An 18,305-nucleotide genomic window follows, 5' to 3' on the forward strand; every position below is an offset into this window, starting at 1 on the left:
AATGAAATATCCAGAAAAGGTAAATCAACAGAAACAGAAAATACTGGTTGCCAGGGGTTTGGGAGAAAGTGGAGTAGACAGTGATTGCTTCATGGGTACAGGGTTTCTTTTTTGGATGATGATAAGTTCTGGAATTAAATAGTGATGATGGTGTGCAACATTGTAAATGTACTAAATGCCACTGAATTGTATGTACAAAACTTTAAAATGGTTTGCTTTAGTACTTCCCTGGTGGTGATGGTCCAGTGGTTAAGAATCCACATTTCAATGCAGGGGACCTGAGTTCAATCGATATTTGGGAAACTAAAGTCCCACATGCCACAGGGCAACTAAGCCTGTGTGCCACAATTACTGAACCCACATGTTCCAGAACCTACATGTATCAGTGAAGATCCCACAGGCCACAGCTAAGATCCAACACAGACAAATAAACAAATATTTTAAAAAGAAGAAAGAAAAAGACACATTATAATAGATAAATAAATAGTTTGTTTTATGTCGTGTGAATTTTGTCTCAATTAAAAAGAAAACCCGGGGCTTCCCTGGTGGCTCAGTGGTAAAGAATCCACCTGCCACAGGAGATGCGAGTTTATCCCTGGGTCAGGGAGATCCCCTGGAGTAGGAAATGGCAACCCCCTCCAGTATTCTTGCCTGGAAATCCCATGGATGGAGGATCCCGGTGGGCTACAGTCCATGGGGTAGCAAAAGAGTTGGACACGACTTAGCTACTAAACAACAGCACAGTGTTTACACAAAAGTGTATATTTACAGCCTCTTTGAATAAACAGCTCAAGAAGAACAACAAACAAAACCTGAAGCAGCTTTCTCTCGTGTTGTCTGCAGAATAAAGCACAAACCCCTCACTTAATCTGGCATTCACTCCTTTTCATCATCTGGCCCTGTCTCTCTCCAAGCTCATCTTCTTCCACATCCCAGTCTCACCAGAGACGTACTAATTACTTGACTCTTCCACACTCTCACTCACCTCCTTGTCTTTTTACATGACATGTCCTTTCTATCACTTTCTCTTGCTTGACTAACTCTTGGATTCTGCTCCTTGATTTACCTTCTGCAGGAAGCATTTCCTAATTCCCTTCCCCAGTCTTATTCCTTTACTGTAGTTGGAGTATGGATTTCTAATCATGGGCTTCCACAACACCCTTTGCATACTGTATTTGTCACACTACTTTCTAATTATCTCCCTTCTAAACTGTGAGATTCTCAAGAGCAGAGATTGTGCCAGAAATAGCTCCTGGCGGTGGTCCTAGCACAGAGCACATGCTCTCAAAGTGTTGAATTGTTCAACTGGATCACAACTTTCTCCAGCATGATTTTTGCTCATGTGCTTCCTTGTTTGAGCACCAGTCTTCTTCTGTTTCTTTACTTCAACGTTTATTTCAAACTGAAGTGTATGCTAAGTCGCTTCAGTTGTGTCTGATTCTTTGTGACCCTACGGACAGTAGCCCGCCTGGCTCCTCTGTCCATAGGATTCTCCAGGTAAGAATACTGGAGTGGGTTGTCATGCTCTCCTCCAGGGGATCTTCCTGACCCAGGGATCGAGCCCGTGTCTCTTACACCCCCTGCATTGGCAGGCGGGTTCTTTACCATTAGTGCCACCTGGGAAGCCCTCTTTACTTCAGACCACAGTCTAACCTAGTCAGTGCCCTCACCCTTGTGGGCCATTGTTTACCAAGAGCCCCAGGAGAGTGTGGGACTGTATACCGACACATACACAACCTCTGGAGAAACAGCTCAGCAGTCACACCTTTTTTCTGGTGGATCAGAAATTCCATCTTTATTCAATAGTATACAAGGGGAAGAACATGAGAGCCTTGGAGTCAGAACAAAGTTCAAGTTCCTGCACCATTCACTTGAGCAATTTGGCCAAGTCACTTATGCCATATGGAATTCTTTTACCTCATCTATAAAACAGGGATGAAAATAACTGCTCTGTGTTATTTACAAAGTTAAGGATTAAAATGAAATCAAACAATGTATTCATGTAGATTTTGTTTTCTAAATGTTATAGACCTCACAATTTTTCAAATCCATTCATGATAGATTGAGAATTAACCAAAATCGATCATCTTCCCAGTCATGGTCAGCAACTTTTCACAGAACACATATAAACAGATAAAAATTCTAACATGATATACCAACTACATATTCATTGTCTCCCTAAGCTTCCCACGTGGCACTAGTGGTAAAGAACCCACCTGCCAATGCAAGAGATGGAAGAGACATAGGTTCAATCCCTGGGTCGGAAAGATCCCCTGGAGGGGGAAATGGCAATCCACTCCAGTATTCTTGCCCAGAGAATCCCATGGATGGAGAAAACTGATGGGCTATGGTCCACAGGGTCTCAAGGAGTCAGACATGACTGAAGTGATTTAGCACGCATGCAGCATGTCTCCCTAAGGCAGCATTATTGAGACTTATTCTTAGAGGAATGTTACAAAGAGTCTCTGTCCCACATATTTGACTAACTGGGTCTGTTGGAATGAGCTGGATTCTGGTTTATCGTGATATACTCGTACCTGATCTATGATATCATTGTTAGGAAATGAGACAGTGTGGGGCAGTCACGTCCATGCTCATCACTATGGAAGCTGCTTAAACTCCCAGATTTGATCATATTGTTTTAAATATCCCAATAAATAGCTCACTGGCTTGAGATTGGAATTAAAATTCTTCAGAAATGGAGTTGCCTGATTTTACCAGATATGGAAAATATTGCTATATATTTTTCCAATGAGCTATATTTTTTAAATGCTATTCTTGCACTGAAATACTTTATGACCCCATTTTATAGCTCCCACTAGTAATGACTCAAGGGTCACTTTAACCTGTCCCGTCGTCATAGAAACTTAGAGTCAACTAAAATTTCCTACACAAAGTCCAAGACTATAAGCCTTTCTGAGATATTAACATAAAGAACCAATGAGTAAGTTTTAACATCATTAGCAGTGATTATGGAGAATATGCTAATTGCCTAGCGAAGACCAGAATGTGCAGCTTTGTACTGTTTTCTAGCTGTGAATTCGTATCAACAGAGACTAACAGGTAGACAGAGAGGCCTGAAAATATGTTCTTCTGTGTCATGCTCTACTCATGTGTGGCAGAAAATACAAAAAGCAACTGGAAAAGATAAGTATTATGCTGCATGCTTTAGGATTCTTCAGCAGGGTTGTTAGTGAAGATGCACTGTGAGGATTTATAGTGAAGAAAGGAAATAAATACCCGATTTAACTTGTTTAAAATATATGTCACGTACACACTGTGCTCTGTTGTTCTGGAGCTTCCCTTGTGGCTCAGCTGGTAAAGAATCCGCCTGCAATTCGGGAGACCTGGGTTTGATACCTGTGTTGGGAAGATGCCCTGGAGAAGGGAAAGGCTCCCCACTCCAGTATTCTGGCCTGGAGAATTCCATAGCCAGTACAGTTGTTGTTCTGAAGTGTAGTTGTGCTGGTTGGTTTTTCTTCATCCCTGTTCTACCCTCGGGCATCCCTGGTAGCTCAGCTGGTAAAGAATCCACCTGCAACACAGGAGACCCCAGTTCAAATCCTGGGTCAGGAAGATCCCCTGGAGAAGGGATAGGCTACCCACTCCAGTATTCTTGGGCTTCCTGGTGGCCCAGATGGCAAAGAATCCTCCTGCAATGTGGGAGACACAGGTTTGATCCCTGAGTTGGGACGATCCCCCAGAGGAGGGCATGACAACCCACTCCAGTATCCTTGCCTGGAGAATCCCCATGGACAGAGGAGCCTGGTGGGCTACATTCATGGGGTCTCAAAGAGCTGGACATGACTGAGCCATGCACGACAATTCTACCCTATTCTCTGCCTTGCCCTCTGCCCTAGGAAGCTGACTTGGATTGACTGCATCATCAGCTGCCTGGCCCTCTGGCTTCCAGGTGGTTCTGACCCGTTAGGAGTCACCAGCTGAGGTCAAAGGGCAGGGCAAGACTGATGTCTACTCCCCTGCCCTCTCTGCACGCAAGGTTCTGGCAGTGCTGCTTTCATGGCAGCCCCTCTTTCATGCCTGCGGCTCTCCTCAGACTCATAATCCTGTTCCCAGCTGATGGCGCCTTCTGTTTCTTGTGTCTGACTGACACAATAGTCACCTCCCCACGACTGAAAAACTGTGTGATTAAAAGATATATTGCTTAGGTGATTCCATTTCTTACTCTAGTGTGTCTTCCACTGAACGACCCCTCTGCTAAAACTTGTAGTATTGAAAGGAGATTGTAAGGGTTGAGAAGGGCAACAATAGAAATTTTCAGTTATGTTTTGCCCATCCATTGATTCATTGACTTTTGCCCATTTCAGAAAGATCATAAGCTCCAGTGGAACAACAGAAGCTTCCTCCTGGAGATTGTTTTGTATGTTGATGATTAGACTTCACCGGAAACAAGTGTCTGAAGCTGCTCCTCTCCTTGCTCCTGCAAATGACCTGCTCAGAAAAGAGCTGAGCCACTGTGGCTCACTTCCGTCCAACTCAATAAGGCTGTTTCAAACATCTTTGATGGTTCAGTGGTGTCATTAAAAAAAAAGGGAGTGTATATCTAGGGAGGCTTGTTTGGCCATGTGTTGTGTGTTATCTGTGTCAGATTTTACTTGTTTAAAAACACTTTGGATTCCCTTGAGAAGATTATTGATACAGAACCATATTTTCAAAAAGATTCTTTAATTCTTGGCAGTAAAAGTAGTTCACCTGATCTCTGCACATTTTTCAAAATGGTTTGAGTTGCTTGATTATTTGCATCATCTCACCCTTCCCTTTGCAGATCCTGAATGCTCATAGCAGATCCTACAAACCTGTGGACGATGCTGTCTGTCACTTCTAAGTGACAATTCTAAGAGCCTTTCTCTGGAAAGGCAGAGTCTTCTGGGAGTTAAAAGCAATAAGTGCCAAAAAATTGTTTTTCAGATGTTTGAGGTTTAAAAAAACACAGGATGTGCACTGCTAGGTAGCACCAATGTTCATTTTTAAGCTATCCTTATGTTATCATAAATTTGCCTGAAACACTGCCTTATGTTACTTTGCCTTTCTGTTTGCCTACATTTCTGTGCAGAATTCTTAGGACTCCAGACTTTTTAAAGACCATTTTAAAAATAGTCACCAACCAAAAAAAAGATCTAAAAAAAAAATTTTTTTTTTCAAGTCCTCAGGCCATTGCATTCAGGTAGGAGCAAAGAATTTCATTTGAGGTTCAAAAGTAACAAGATTTATAGGAAGTTCAAACATAGCCCAGTACTACATGCTCGAGAATTTCTTTGTATAGATGCCCTTAAGTCCTTCTCATTGTATTAAAATAGTTTAAATAGAAATGGGTGAAGTGCTTTGGGTTTTGGTGTTTTTGTTTTAAATAAAGTCAATTTCTTTAAAGAGAAAAAAAAGAAGAAAGAAAGAAAGCAAAGGAGGAGCTTGGAGCCTTAGCTCAGCATCACGGTGCTGGCCTAGGAGACATCCGCCCAGGTAGGGACTATGGTGGTGGGTGCTGCAGGTAACTCAAGAATTTTTCTACAAAGAGGCATCCATCATAGGAATGTACTGGATAAGGAGGAATGTGGGTGAAAAAGGGTGGGTGGGGACTCATTTGACAGTGACTCTAAAAATAAAAATAATTTAAGCTATAGATTATCGCTACAATAGCAATTGTAATCAGAGCCACACACAGTGGTGTCATTGTGGTGAGTAGCTGTTCTCAGCTCTGGGTTGGCAAAAGCCAGATTTTGGGAGGCTGATGGTTTGAGTCAGCAGGTATTTTCTGGGTTTCTGCAGCAACCATGGAGTCTGTTGAGCCCCGCCTGCCTCAGAAGGTCAGCAGACAACACTTACGCAACCCTCGCTCTATCTTGAGTTCACCATTAACAGTGCCAGCAGCATAACAAAAGAGAAGTAAGAAGCACCACCCCAGCTCTTAGGAACCCCTAAGAAGTCAGAAATAATCCAGACAAAGTGAGCCCACAAGAGCTAGGTCCATATAGAATGTTTCCCAACACTATTAGAATGTCCAAAGATGCAGCCTAAAGGAGTTCATTTTCATCCTCTGTATTGTATGTCTAGCAGAAGCATATGAACAAAATGACTTTGAGTTCAGTCTACCATGAAGCCCCTCTCCATGGCCATGCCTAGAAGCATGTTAATTACAGTCATGAAGTCCATGTTATTGCCTTTCAACCATATTATATTGTAAGTTAATTTGGCAGTTAGTGAGCCTATGAGATTGTACTGACCGAGCACCCTACCAGGTATCTGTGTAGAGGAATACAGATAAATAATCAAATATAGTTCCTGACATCAGACTTGCCATTTGTCTTAGAAAAGCAGTCATAATCAGATAACATGGTTGAAGGAAATTAGCAAGTTCATGCCCCAAAGTACAAAATAACACAGTACATACTGGCTTCACTGGAATCAAGGTAGGCAACCACATTACTAATGAGAATAGGATTGAGATCACCAAAAATGCCCGTCAACTAATTATTTGGTGATACAATTTGTGTCTCTCAAGCAAAACCCCTCCTACAAAGCCCCTCTAGAGAGCAGCAGTTTTATTCCTCTTCTTGTTGGCTGGAAGGCTTATTTTAGATAAATGGTATACTGAACTTTTAAGATAAATATGATTTCTTCTTTTTTTTTTTTAAATAATTCTACTCTATTCAGGATTCAATGTCTTTCAGACCTGATACATGTTCATGAGGAAAAGCCAGGAAATAGTTTTCAAAGTGTGCTTTAAGAACCTCCTACATCAAGATCAACTGGATAAATGTTAAAATTAAGTTTTCTGAGCTGCACCAAGCCTAAGACTTTCTAACCTAAAATACCTGGTGGAACAGACCAAGAATCTTAACTTTAGTAAGTATCCAGGTTATTGTTATGCCTCACCACCAGCAATTTGAGGACCACTAATTAAGGGTATGTACTGATTCTTTTGCATTTTCCTAACTCTATTCTTATTGATGAAATTTATCTTAAGAATCCCTCCCTTACAGTTACATTCTTCTGTATATTACAGGAATTCTTAGCACCCACCACCTCCCCACACCCCCCACTCCACTGCCGGCTCATGGATTTCTAATTTCCTTGGATGGGCTTCAAGACAGGCTTAAAAGCCTTTGAATGTGTATGCTAAATGGTGTGCAGTTGTGTGCTTTTTTCTGGGGTAAAAATCCATAAATACCTCCAAATTATCAAAGAGGCTCCAGGACTAAAATGGTTGACTCACTGCTTTATAGGACTGAGGTATTATATGTAAACCCTAGGTCCCCATTATTGAAATTAGTTTTCCCTCTGACATGTATGGATACTAAGCAACCAAAGCAACAGGATTAATACGCTATGTAATAAAATGAATAAACATTTATTGAGCAACCTGGGTGATGATAATACAGTGAACACACACGCATTCCTCACACAACTCTCTAGCTCTTTAGGGTGGAAAGTAGTGTTATTTCTATCTAGGTCTCTAATAACAATAACAAAACAATAATTTATTGAGTACTTACTATTTGCCAAGTAGTATTCTAAACACTACATATATAGTAGCTAATTTAAATCTTACAACTCTGTAAGTGAGTTCCACTATTACCCCCGTTTTACAGATAAGGAAACTGAGACTTTTCATGAAGTCCTCTTCCTTTACCTCTGCATCCTAATGACAATAATAAGAATAACAATAATAAAAGCAGCTAATTTTCATTGAACACATTACACGCCAGGCACTACTCTAAGCACTCATTTTATAGGAAAAGAACGTGAGTCACAAAGTCAGCTTCTCAAAGTCAACCAGACAGTAGTAGAAAGAGCTAGGATTCAAGCTCAAATCTGGCTACAGAGTCCACACCCAGCCATGATTTCTCATTGCCACAAGTTCTAGCCTCCAGCTTACTGAACAATCACTGATTCCATGAGCTTTGGTTTCACCTCTCGTCTAATGGATTTTTTTCTTTTCATCATTTTAAAGCTCCAATTTCCACCAAAGGCTTCCTGGAGTGCCCCTGCCCAGGTTCCACAAATGTCCCTATGGCCAGCGCAGGCTGCCTGAGAGTCCTGGGTGACAGTGTTCCCAGCATCCCAGCTCTGCCCTGGTTCCCAGACCACACAAGGGTTACACCAGCTGCTCAGGGGTATTGGGGCTCTCAGATGCCTTTACAATCACAGATACAATAGGACCTGCAGACATACTGGCTGGCAGGAAACTGAGCAATATCACATTTCAAGTATTGCCTCTGCATAATGTTGCAGCCATTCAGAGCCCCGTTAAAAAAAAAAAAAGAAAAAACATAGTCAGGACTCTCCTCGGGACAGGAGCTGTTGATTTTGTTAGGTGAGATCACTTGAGGAATATAAAACGAAAGAGAAAGAGTGGCAAAGAGGAAAAACAATAGGTGGGTAGAAAGGGTCATATAAAAGTCACAAAGTGGTGGAGGAACAGCCTGGCCACACAGCGTTCTGCTCAGTTTAAACCTAGGGTTTAAAAGGAGAAGAAATAATCAATCTCTACTTGTTTCTATTCCTTCCCAACTTTAAAATGTTGACTTGCGTGGTGGCTTTCCATTCTCTGTGTGTCTATAAAAGAAACTAAACAGACTCTCTTAAAAATCCTGACAGCAGCCAACGCAGCAAAGGTTTTGTGTTCAAAGTCCACACCATCCATAAGGCGAAGCATCTATTGATGCTGGGCTTTTAATGTTATGCAAGACTTCCGCCTTCCTTTACTCGCCACCGACTGTGCTGATTCAACATTTTATGGACGCATAAGTTTCCCTTCAGAGGCTGTGCCGAGAATGTGCGCCTTCCTGGGCCAGTTTCTTATTGAAATCAGATGATGCAGAAAGTAGGCTCTCGCATTTCAGTGAGAGGCTGCCCCCTAGTGAAAGTTTTCAGCTACACATTCAACCAACAGATTGGTTGTTGCAAACTGCACAGGTTTCTTGACGCAAAGGAGAAACGTGGTTCAGTTGCCGAGGAAGTGACAGCATTGTGTAATTTAACCATCAATTAGGTGTTGCTTTCCTTTCAACTTCCTTCCAGCCTATGTTTGGTATGGTTCAGTGTTCTGTAAAGTTTTCTTTGATAATTCAAAATGTCTCTGATTGTTAAATATGCTCACAAGATCTATTCTTTTCTAAGCCAATAAAAAATATTTTCATGGAACTAAGGCTAAGATCCTGATGACCACAGTTCTTTCCTTGTTATTTCACCATTGAGTTGTATATGTATTTCCATTTCCACTTATTTTGACTGTTTCATAGTATTTTTCCTATCTAGGACAACTACACAAAGTAAACAATTTTGCTTTTAGAAGGTGAGTATTTGAGTATTCAACACTATACTCTTAGTGTTGAATGCTTCAATTTTAAATCAGTATCTAATATTTATCCTCATGCAAGTCTAAGAGATAATTCATGAAGCATTTTGAATAGTTCCTTACATGATAAGCCTTAAAAATAGTCATTACTAGTACTATTACAGAATTATCCATTGTAAACAAAAATCATTTTAAATGTCAAAGAAGAATAGAACTAGTGTTTTGTCTACAGATTATCTCTTCATTGTCGTACAGAAGTGAAATAGTTGCCATGACAAGGATAAACAGTCTCTCCATTAAAAGCTAGTATTTAGAAACTTGAAAAGAGTGGCAAATTTGTCTTTCTTTGCTACTTTATTTCCCCATCTCCCATCCCTCCCATCCATCTAATATCGCTAGAAGGGATAATAAGTTGCCTGAATTAACCTATTTGAAACTTATAAGACTTAAGGGTGAAAATCCAATGACTGTGAACAATTACTATAATATCCGGGTGTTTGCAAATCCAGTCCTCTCCGCTCTTCTAATTTTGTACAGATGTCATCCAAGATTAGAATCAAAGGATGCTCTTCATTTTATTCAGGTGATTCTGCCACAGATTTCAAACTCTTTACAGTCAAAGATCTTTTTGTTTCTCCTACTTATGTAAACTAATGAATACCCTCCATTTTGCAGGTACCTGAGAACTAATCTGTGTGAAACTAATGACAATGCCGTGGGAGAGGTAATAGTATATTCTGTTTAGCAGTTTGGCTCAGAGAAGTGGTGTTGCTTTTCCAAGGACACACAGCTAGCTATTGGCATCTGAATTCAAACTTTGGCCAACTTAGCCCAAGCTCTGTGTGCTTTCTCATCAAGATTGCTCCACATCCTGCCCTTGGCTTGTTGTTCATTAAATCTTAAAGACACAGGCCATGTTGTCCTCATTTTAAAAGAGAAAAGTACATCAAGAAAGAATCAAAAGCCAAAAAGTACATACAAATGTCAGCATTTCTTCACTAAATCTAATCAGATGTTCTAAATTAAGGAAAGCTACTCTCACTGAGCCTTGGGAAGAATGAACGACAGCTGTCCCTAAGGAAGAGAAAAGGACTGGTAATGCTGCTCTGCAGTGATTTCTCACCAAGGTTGGATCCTTATCCCAGCTGTGAATAAGTTATGAAGGTGAACTTTCTCCACTTACACAAAGATGCTGTCATGGTGAGAAAGAAGAGGACTTCAGATAGACTTTGCTAAGAGCAGATGGCGAGATCTGGGATGACAAACAAACTGCCCCTTGTGGGATTGTAGCATCATGGAAGCTCATGAAAGCTGTTAGACAACAATAGCCATAAACTGTGATTCAGAATTGGATTTGAAGTTTCACGGCTGAGGGAATATTGGCAATATTTTTTCCTTCAGTTATTAAACTGAGGTTTTTTTCTTTTGTTTTACTTTTTGTTTTGTTTTTGTGGTTGTTTGGTTTGGTTTGGGGTATTTTTTTGGTCTACTATCTACACTCAGGATGAACATCAACATAGAATTCTTCCTTCTGGAAGTTTTAGAATCTTACTAGAATGCTTAATCTGCTTTTTAAAAACATACCAAGGTGCTCTGTAGCTATTTTTCTTTTTTAAAAAAAATATGAATTCACTTATAAAGAAGGGGCAGCTTACTTAATTGGGGTCAAGTAAATAATCATTAAGCAAGTACTTGCTTTCTTTGGGAGGATAGATATATTTACTTCCCTTCCTTGTTGTTGACCTTGACCATGTGATTTGCTATAGCCATGGAAGGTGGGTGGAAGTAGGAATATCTGAGGTCCAAGCCTAAGCCTTAAGAGGCATCCTGAGTCTATGTTCATCCCTCTTGTCTCCTTATCTTTGAGTTCAAATAACTCCAGGACCAAGAACACATCTTAGGGCAATCCTGTATCCAATCTAGAGTATTGAGCTAAGCCCAAATAACCCACCTGGATTAGCACACCTCCAGCTGACCTGCAAACAAACAAACAAAAACACACAAATGCTTATTGTTGTATGTCATTTAGTTGTGGGATGGTTCTAAGCATTGTTGTGACAACAGTTGACTAATACAAAGTCTAATAATATCCTCATGGACTCTATACTGTATAAACAGTATATTTACCTACCCCTCAAGTATCAGATAATCATGTAACTAGTCAATTTGGTCACCTAGATCGTGAGTGAAGAATGGCAAAAATGCAAAGCTGGGTCCTTGACTTACCAAAAAAGATGCCCCATAGCCTATGTGCTAACATCTGCACACTTTATTCATAGGAGAGACTCACTGAAAGCCTTTTTAGTGTTATTCTAACAAACTCTGTTATCTAATTTCTCAGCCACTTTGCAGTAGGCAGGGAGAAATTACAGGAAGCCAACTTTCTGGTAACAAGGAAAAGGTAACTGATGCATCAGAGAAGGAGACAGAAATACGAGTACAAGGCAAGAGTAAATTAATAGGAAAACAATATCTCTAAAAGTGTCACTTCACCAATAGGGAAAATGAAATGGGAAAGTTAGATCAATTTCTAAACATTTACTTCAAGAATTGCTTAAAACAGTAGTGTTTTTGTTTTTTTGTTTTTTTTTTTATTATGGTCCATTTTGAAGGACTTGTAAAAATTATGGATTCTCTCTTCAGAAAAATGCATGTGAGGAAAAAACTTACAGAATCTTCCATATAATTTGAGGTAGTTCAAAAACTCCCTAGAACTGATTCATGAACCCTGGGTTACAAACAACTATTTTAAGTAAAAAATAGTCTGACTTCCAGGTGAGGTATAATTTAATTATTTGAAAATTTTTATTTCTGTGAAACAGCTTGTTCCTGTGAAACATAATTCCAGATAAATGGAGTGTCCTGAAATTCATAAAGCTATAAGAGGCCTTTGCCAATCACTACCCTATTACAAGCAAGACTGGCCTTGGAAGAGATGAATGATCTTTGCATCTCCTAAGACTCCATGATATCCTTTAGAGATACACTTCTTCATCTCTCAGTTTTGTCTTATGAACTTTAAGTTGACAAGAGGTTAGTAACTAGATCATTGTTCTGTATTCTTGCAATCCTAGCTTTCATGTCACTGGTCCACTGTTTTTTAGAAAAATAGAAAGCCACTGGATCCATTTTATTCTTTTTAGTGATACTATAAAGAGTTTTTCCTTCCACATCTGCCCCTTAACTTTGATTTCTTCTTGAAATATGAGGCATCCTTCCTGCCTTTGCTGATAGAAACTTCTACTATACGAGTAGTTGTCAAATTTTCCATCTCAGGCTCTGGAACATTTATTTCTACAAGCCCTTACTCTCTCTTCCAAGGAGAAAAAAAAAGCCCTGAACTGGCAGTTATTGTTACAGATATCACCACAGTGCCGTGTTCCACAGCTACAAATTGTTTAGGATCAAGTTTATAGACTTTAAAAACCAAGGTGGAAGTCCAGCAATGATTCTTAATAAAATTACTGATGTCATGGTGCCATTATGACTAATAATACCTTATTATGATCACATTTTCATAACACATTTATGGTCTAGGAGAAATTATGAGCAATTGTGACATTTTCCAAAAAGGGGAAAGAGATAACACTTCCTGTATGCCCACTACGTACTTAATTTGATTCCTTAAACATATGTCATTAAATCCCCCAAATACTTTATAAGGTAAGATTTTGTGCATGTGTGCTCAGTCACTCACTCTTTGCGACCCTCTGGACTGTAGCCTGCCAGGCTCCTCTGTCCATGGGATTCTCCAGGCAAGAATAATGGAGCAGGTTGTCATTTCTCTCTCCAGGGGATCTTCCTGACCCAGGGATCAAACCCAAGTTTCCTGTGTCTCCTGCATTGCAGCACTTTCTTTACCACTGAGCCATTGAGAAAGCCCAAGGTTAGAATTATTATCTTTATTTTACAGATGATGGACCTGAAATCAAAGAAATGAAGTGACTTGCCCAAGGTCACACTATGTAAGTGGCAATGCAAGCACTTATACTCAAGTCTGTCTCTTTCCTATCCTATTATTTTTTGAAGAATAGAAGTAACAGGTTTTGATACACTTTTTGAAAAAAATCAAAAGGACTGTCCTATAGAAAAAGAGAACAGGATTGTTCTTTGTAAATCCAAAAGATAGGATTGATACCCATGTGTGATTTGGGCTCAGTATTAGAACGTGGATGAGTGTCCCTGAGAAGGTGTGATGTCCACCAAGTTCTGAAACTGATAAAACCAAACACACTCATACACAACCTGGAGATGTGAGAGTGGATAGGCCTGCCTTTTGATGACCTATCTTCACAGAGTCCCTGCACTAGAACAGCAACAAGGGGACAGAGATTGAACCAGGAGGGGCCCAAGACAGCCTTCCAGATTCCTACTATCCCCATCCAAACCTTAGGCACAAACCAACACCTTCCCCCACAGCTCAGAGAGGCTGGAAAACCTATGAGAGCCCCAGTTAGAATAAAAAGAACTCTGTATCTAGGTCAGTAGTCCACAGATTCCCGGAGATCACTGAGACCCTTTCAGGGCATCCGTGAGTTAAATCTATTTTCATAGTACTAAGATATTGTTTGCCATTTTAATTGTTTTGGTATTAGGACTAAAAATGTAAAAGCATTAGTTAGTTAAACTGCTGGTGCCTTAACACGAGTTAAGTCGGTAGCAGCAAACTGTACTAGCTGTCTTTATATTCTTCATCGCTGCACACTTATACATTTTAATGCCAATTGCACTTAAGAATGTCCTTGATGAGACAGCACAAGTTGTTAATCTTATGAAATCCAGTCGTTTGAGTATAAGCATTTTAATATCCCATGTAATGAAATGGAAAGTATGCATAAAGCCCCGCTGCTGCATTTTAAAGCACAGTGGTTGTGTCAGGAACGGCCAAGGTACAATTGAGTTGCCAACTGAACTAGATGCCCTTTTCATGGAACACCACTTTTATTTCCTTGAAGGACTGAAAGATAAATTATGACTACTCAAACTTAAGCATTTAACAGGTCTGAGTATTTGCTAGGAAATGAACCAAATGAACCTGAACTTCAAAACAAAAAATGAGCAGACTTTACTGCCCCTCATACAATTCAAGCTTTCAAGAAAACAAAATAGAATTTTGGAAAACTTGTATCTACCTCTGTGATCTTGACAGCTTCCTATGAATTAGAGTTTTCTTATTAAATAAGACAGGCTGTCAATGAATCTTTTTTGCTGTTGTATGTTAAAATGTATCAACATTTAGAAGATTCGATTAACTCAGTGGATCAGTTTTCCAAATGACCAATGCATGATGTTATAAAATCCTGCACAGGTAGAAGATTCAGAGTGCAAGATAGAACAGAGGATTTCAATGTGACAAAATATGAAAAGCTTTTTACTATGGTTTCAGATTCCACATTGCAACTAACCTTTGAGAAATGACCACCGGTTGACTTTTGGTATAGTACTAAAGAAGAATATGTACAGTTATCCAAAAGAGCTATTAGATATTCCTCTCTTTGCCAACCACATGTCTGCATAAGGCCAGATTGTCTTTACGTGATTCAACCAAAATAGCATATCACAACAGATTGAATGCAGTAAGAGATGAAAATCCAGCTTTTTTCTATGGAGTCAGATATTAAGATTTACAGAAATGTTTTTAAAGCTACTTTTATCACTATTTTTTTATTTTGCAAAATGTGGTTATTTTCATAAACAACATGTTATTTAGGTTCATGTGGAATGGCTTTTAGTTTTTAAATGAAAAAAACAAACACCTCCAAATTTTCTGTTTTAATCACCAATATAAATATTGATAGATATAACTCACAAAAACAAAATTATTGGCAGTTGCAATAATTTTTAAGTGCAAATGACTTTTGAGACCAAAAAGTTTGAGAACTGCTGGTCCAGGTTGATGACCTGAGATTAAGGGGACTCGGATATTGTGGTGGGTACATGTGAAAAGAGGCTGTGCCAAGAAAACAGGCAGGGTTGCATATTGCAGTGGACACCAACACAGTACATCCTCCAGAAACAGACATTTCCAAGATGCCTTAATACTATAGCATTAAAGTTTGCCACCAGAGAGGTGAATTTGTCTGAAATGGTGAGTTTAAAACCTGGAATGACTAAGACCCTGGAATTAACTAGGTTAACTTTTCTTTCACGAAATAGAACGGTCACTTAAGAGATACACTCCTGTTCAATCAATGAGAAACAAGCAAAAAAAAGTCATATTTTTTGCAGACCTAACTTTATGGCTTTGGAACATCTTGGCCACTGGGATCACTAGCAGCCCCACAGGAGAAGCCCATTGTCTACTAGATAAAGGTGATGTAAGGGACTTTCTGCTTGCGGGAAACTTAAGACTACGTACAGATGCTCAAAGTCCTTCCCCAAATCTTCAGAATTCTACATGTTCTCATACTTGATGTTACCAAAAAATTCCTGTTAACTAGAGAAGGTGTGATTATTCCCTACAGAAAGAGACCAAGACCCAGGAGGCTCAGGGCTACTAGAGGTGGCCAGGGTAGACATTCATGAAAGTCCCCATTAATTAAACAGAAAATGTATGATCAGCAGGGGGACTGTAAAGTCTGTGAAAATAACTTAATTCTCTCTCCCTTCAACTGAACAGATGTTCACTCTGCACTTATCAAGAACACAGAGAATATTCAGATGAACCAGGATGGTCTCCAGCCCCCACAGAGAATATAAAGATGAACCAGGATGGTCTCCAGCCCCCAGGAACTCTCAATTCAGGCTGGATGGAGGGCATGTTCCACTAAAAACAGATTACTGTGCTACAGGAACACAGAGTAAAGAGGAATTAATTGTGACAATAAGATTTAATGTCAAAACTTCCAACCGTCAGTTCTACATCAAGTAGAAATATTTGATCCCTTCTCTGTAAGTCTCCCCTCAATGGGGAACCTGGCCACTGAGTTGAAGACGCACACTAGTTTTGATGGAATTTAGTAGAATACAGATCTTTGCATTCTATTACCCTGGGGTGGAGGTGGGGGGACGCCACAGGACTCCACTGCAACCCATCATTCACTGCCCACAATAACATTGGTGCCCAAAGTAACTGTGCAAGTGGTTATTTTTCTTTACATGCTCATGAGGTTTGGCAGGAAGACAATGTACTTTGCATGAGGAAATAACAGTTTGTTAAACCAAATTGCCCCAGAGGTAGCCTCTTCTAGGAGGACTCCTGGCTTTGTAACCTTGGCTGGTGAGTGGAGTGCATTCTTTTCCTGGGATGAGTTGCTGTTTCTCAAATCCATCTCTATAAGCACCAAGGGTAACCAGTGGCTTTGTGTTCTGAAAATAAGCCTCCCAGCTTCTCTATTCCACCCTGAGGTTGCCTTTCTGCTGCTTTTCCAAGTGCAATTAATATTAAAGCCGTGAGTGCTATAGATGACTGATTGTACTTAGCTTTGTGTTTGGGTACTAAACACAGTAAATAAATCACAAATTTTTCTTTTGTTCACTCAGCCATAATTTGTGTTAGGAACTTCAGTCAGTCATCTGAAAACACGTATATATTTTGCAACGGCTGTTATATATTGATTGTGCCCACCAACCCAACCCTCCCCTTGGAAGAAAAACAAAACACTGAGCGTCAGTAACATAGTAAAATAAAAAATCATATGAACCATGTCCATGGTTAATAGTATACCAAAACTATGTATGTCTGTAAAGACAAGAAAGGATAACACAGGCTATGGTATTTGGCTTTAAATGAGTATTTGGTTCTCCAAAGGTGTGAACTATGGTTTAGCAAGTAGAAAGAAAGCACTTCTGGGAATGGTGCCCTCTTTCCCCTTCAGATCTGTGAGAATCTAAATGGTTTATTTATACAGAGTGCTATGTATTGATTACGTTATGTTAAATATTACGTGATACAGTAACCATTAAATGCATTCTGATTTCTCCTGGTTCTGTTTGGTTCAAAATAACCTCTCATTTTTCAGATTGTGATGAAGCAATTCTTTCAAAATTGAATTATATAGTTGAGCTATAATTGAATCTTTGGTTCCAACCCAAAAAGAAGCAGTCCAGAAAGACTGTGGTAAATGACAATTGTGTATGGCATAAGAGAAATTGGGAGTCTTATTCCTCTAGGCTGAGGTGCTACTGCACTAACACCATCTCAGGGCATCACAGGGCAAAATGTCAGAAATTGAGAGCTTCCTTGAGAGGTACTGGAAGCACTACTCCAGTTAGGGAAAATGGGAGCTTTAGGAAGGTGGAGACATGATTATATTGTTCATCATTTTTACCCCAGAGCCTAACGCAGTGGCTCTATAGGAGTTCCTCGCTTAATTGTCTGTTGAGTGAATGAGTTAAGGAACAGTTTAAATGACAGGGCAATAAACTCTAGCAGTTCATTGACTCCAGTGGTTCCAATAAGGCAGGCAAGGTGCAGATAAGTCCTGAGCCACAGAGGCACCAGAGGCATCCTGGAGTTGGGTGACTCAAGACTCAGATAAATGTATCTTTTCCTAACTTCTCATTTCAAGCTGGCAGCTTGAAATTGGCAATAGTGGAAGAGAAATCAGCAAATCCCACAAATAAGGCTTTTCCCTCCTTTTTAAAAAGAGCCAGTTTACCAGTGCATATCTACTAAACTTGTGTTAGCTCAGAATTCTAACACTAGAAAGTCCTCTAAACCCTGACCAAAACAGGGAGTATAAGAAGGAAGCTCAGCCAGAGGGGATGATGAAGGTATTTTCCATCTTCCTTACAAGGTTGTGGAAGGGTTTTTGTATTATAATTAGAGAAGTTAGAAGCATCTGTGGTGGTTTAGTCACTAAGTTGTATCTGACTCTTGCAACCCCATGGACTATAACCCACCAGGCTCCTCTGTCCATGGGATTTCCCAGATATTGGAGTGTATTGCCATTTCCTTCTCTAGGGAGGTCTCAAATGCCTCAAGGAATCATGTTTTCTTTCTCCTTCCAGTCCATGAGAGTTCATAATCTCAAATGTTAAATTGGGA

Source organism: Cervus canadensis, chromosome 15 (assembly GCF_019320065.1).
Source record: "Cervus canadensis isolate Bull #8, Minnesota chromosome 15, ASM1932006v1, whole genome shotgun sequence".
Lineage (NCBI taxonomy): Eukaryota > Metazoa > Chordata > Mammalia > Artiodactyla > Cervidae > Cervus > Cervus canadensis.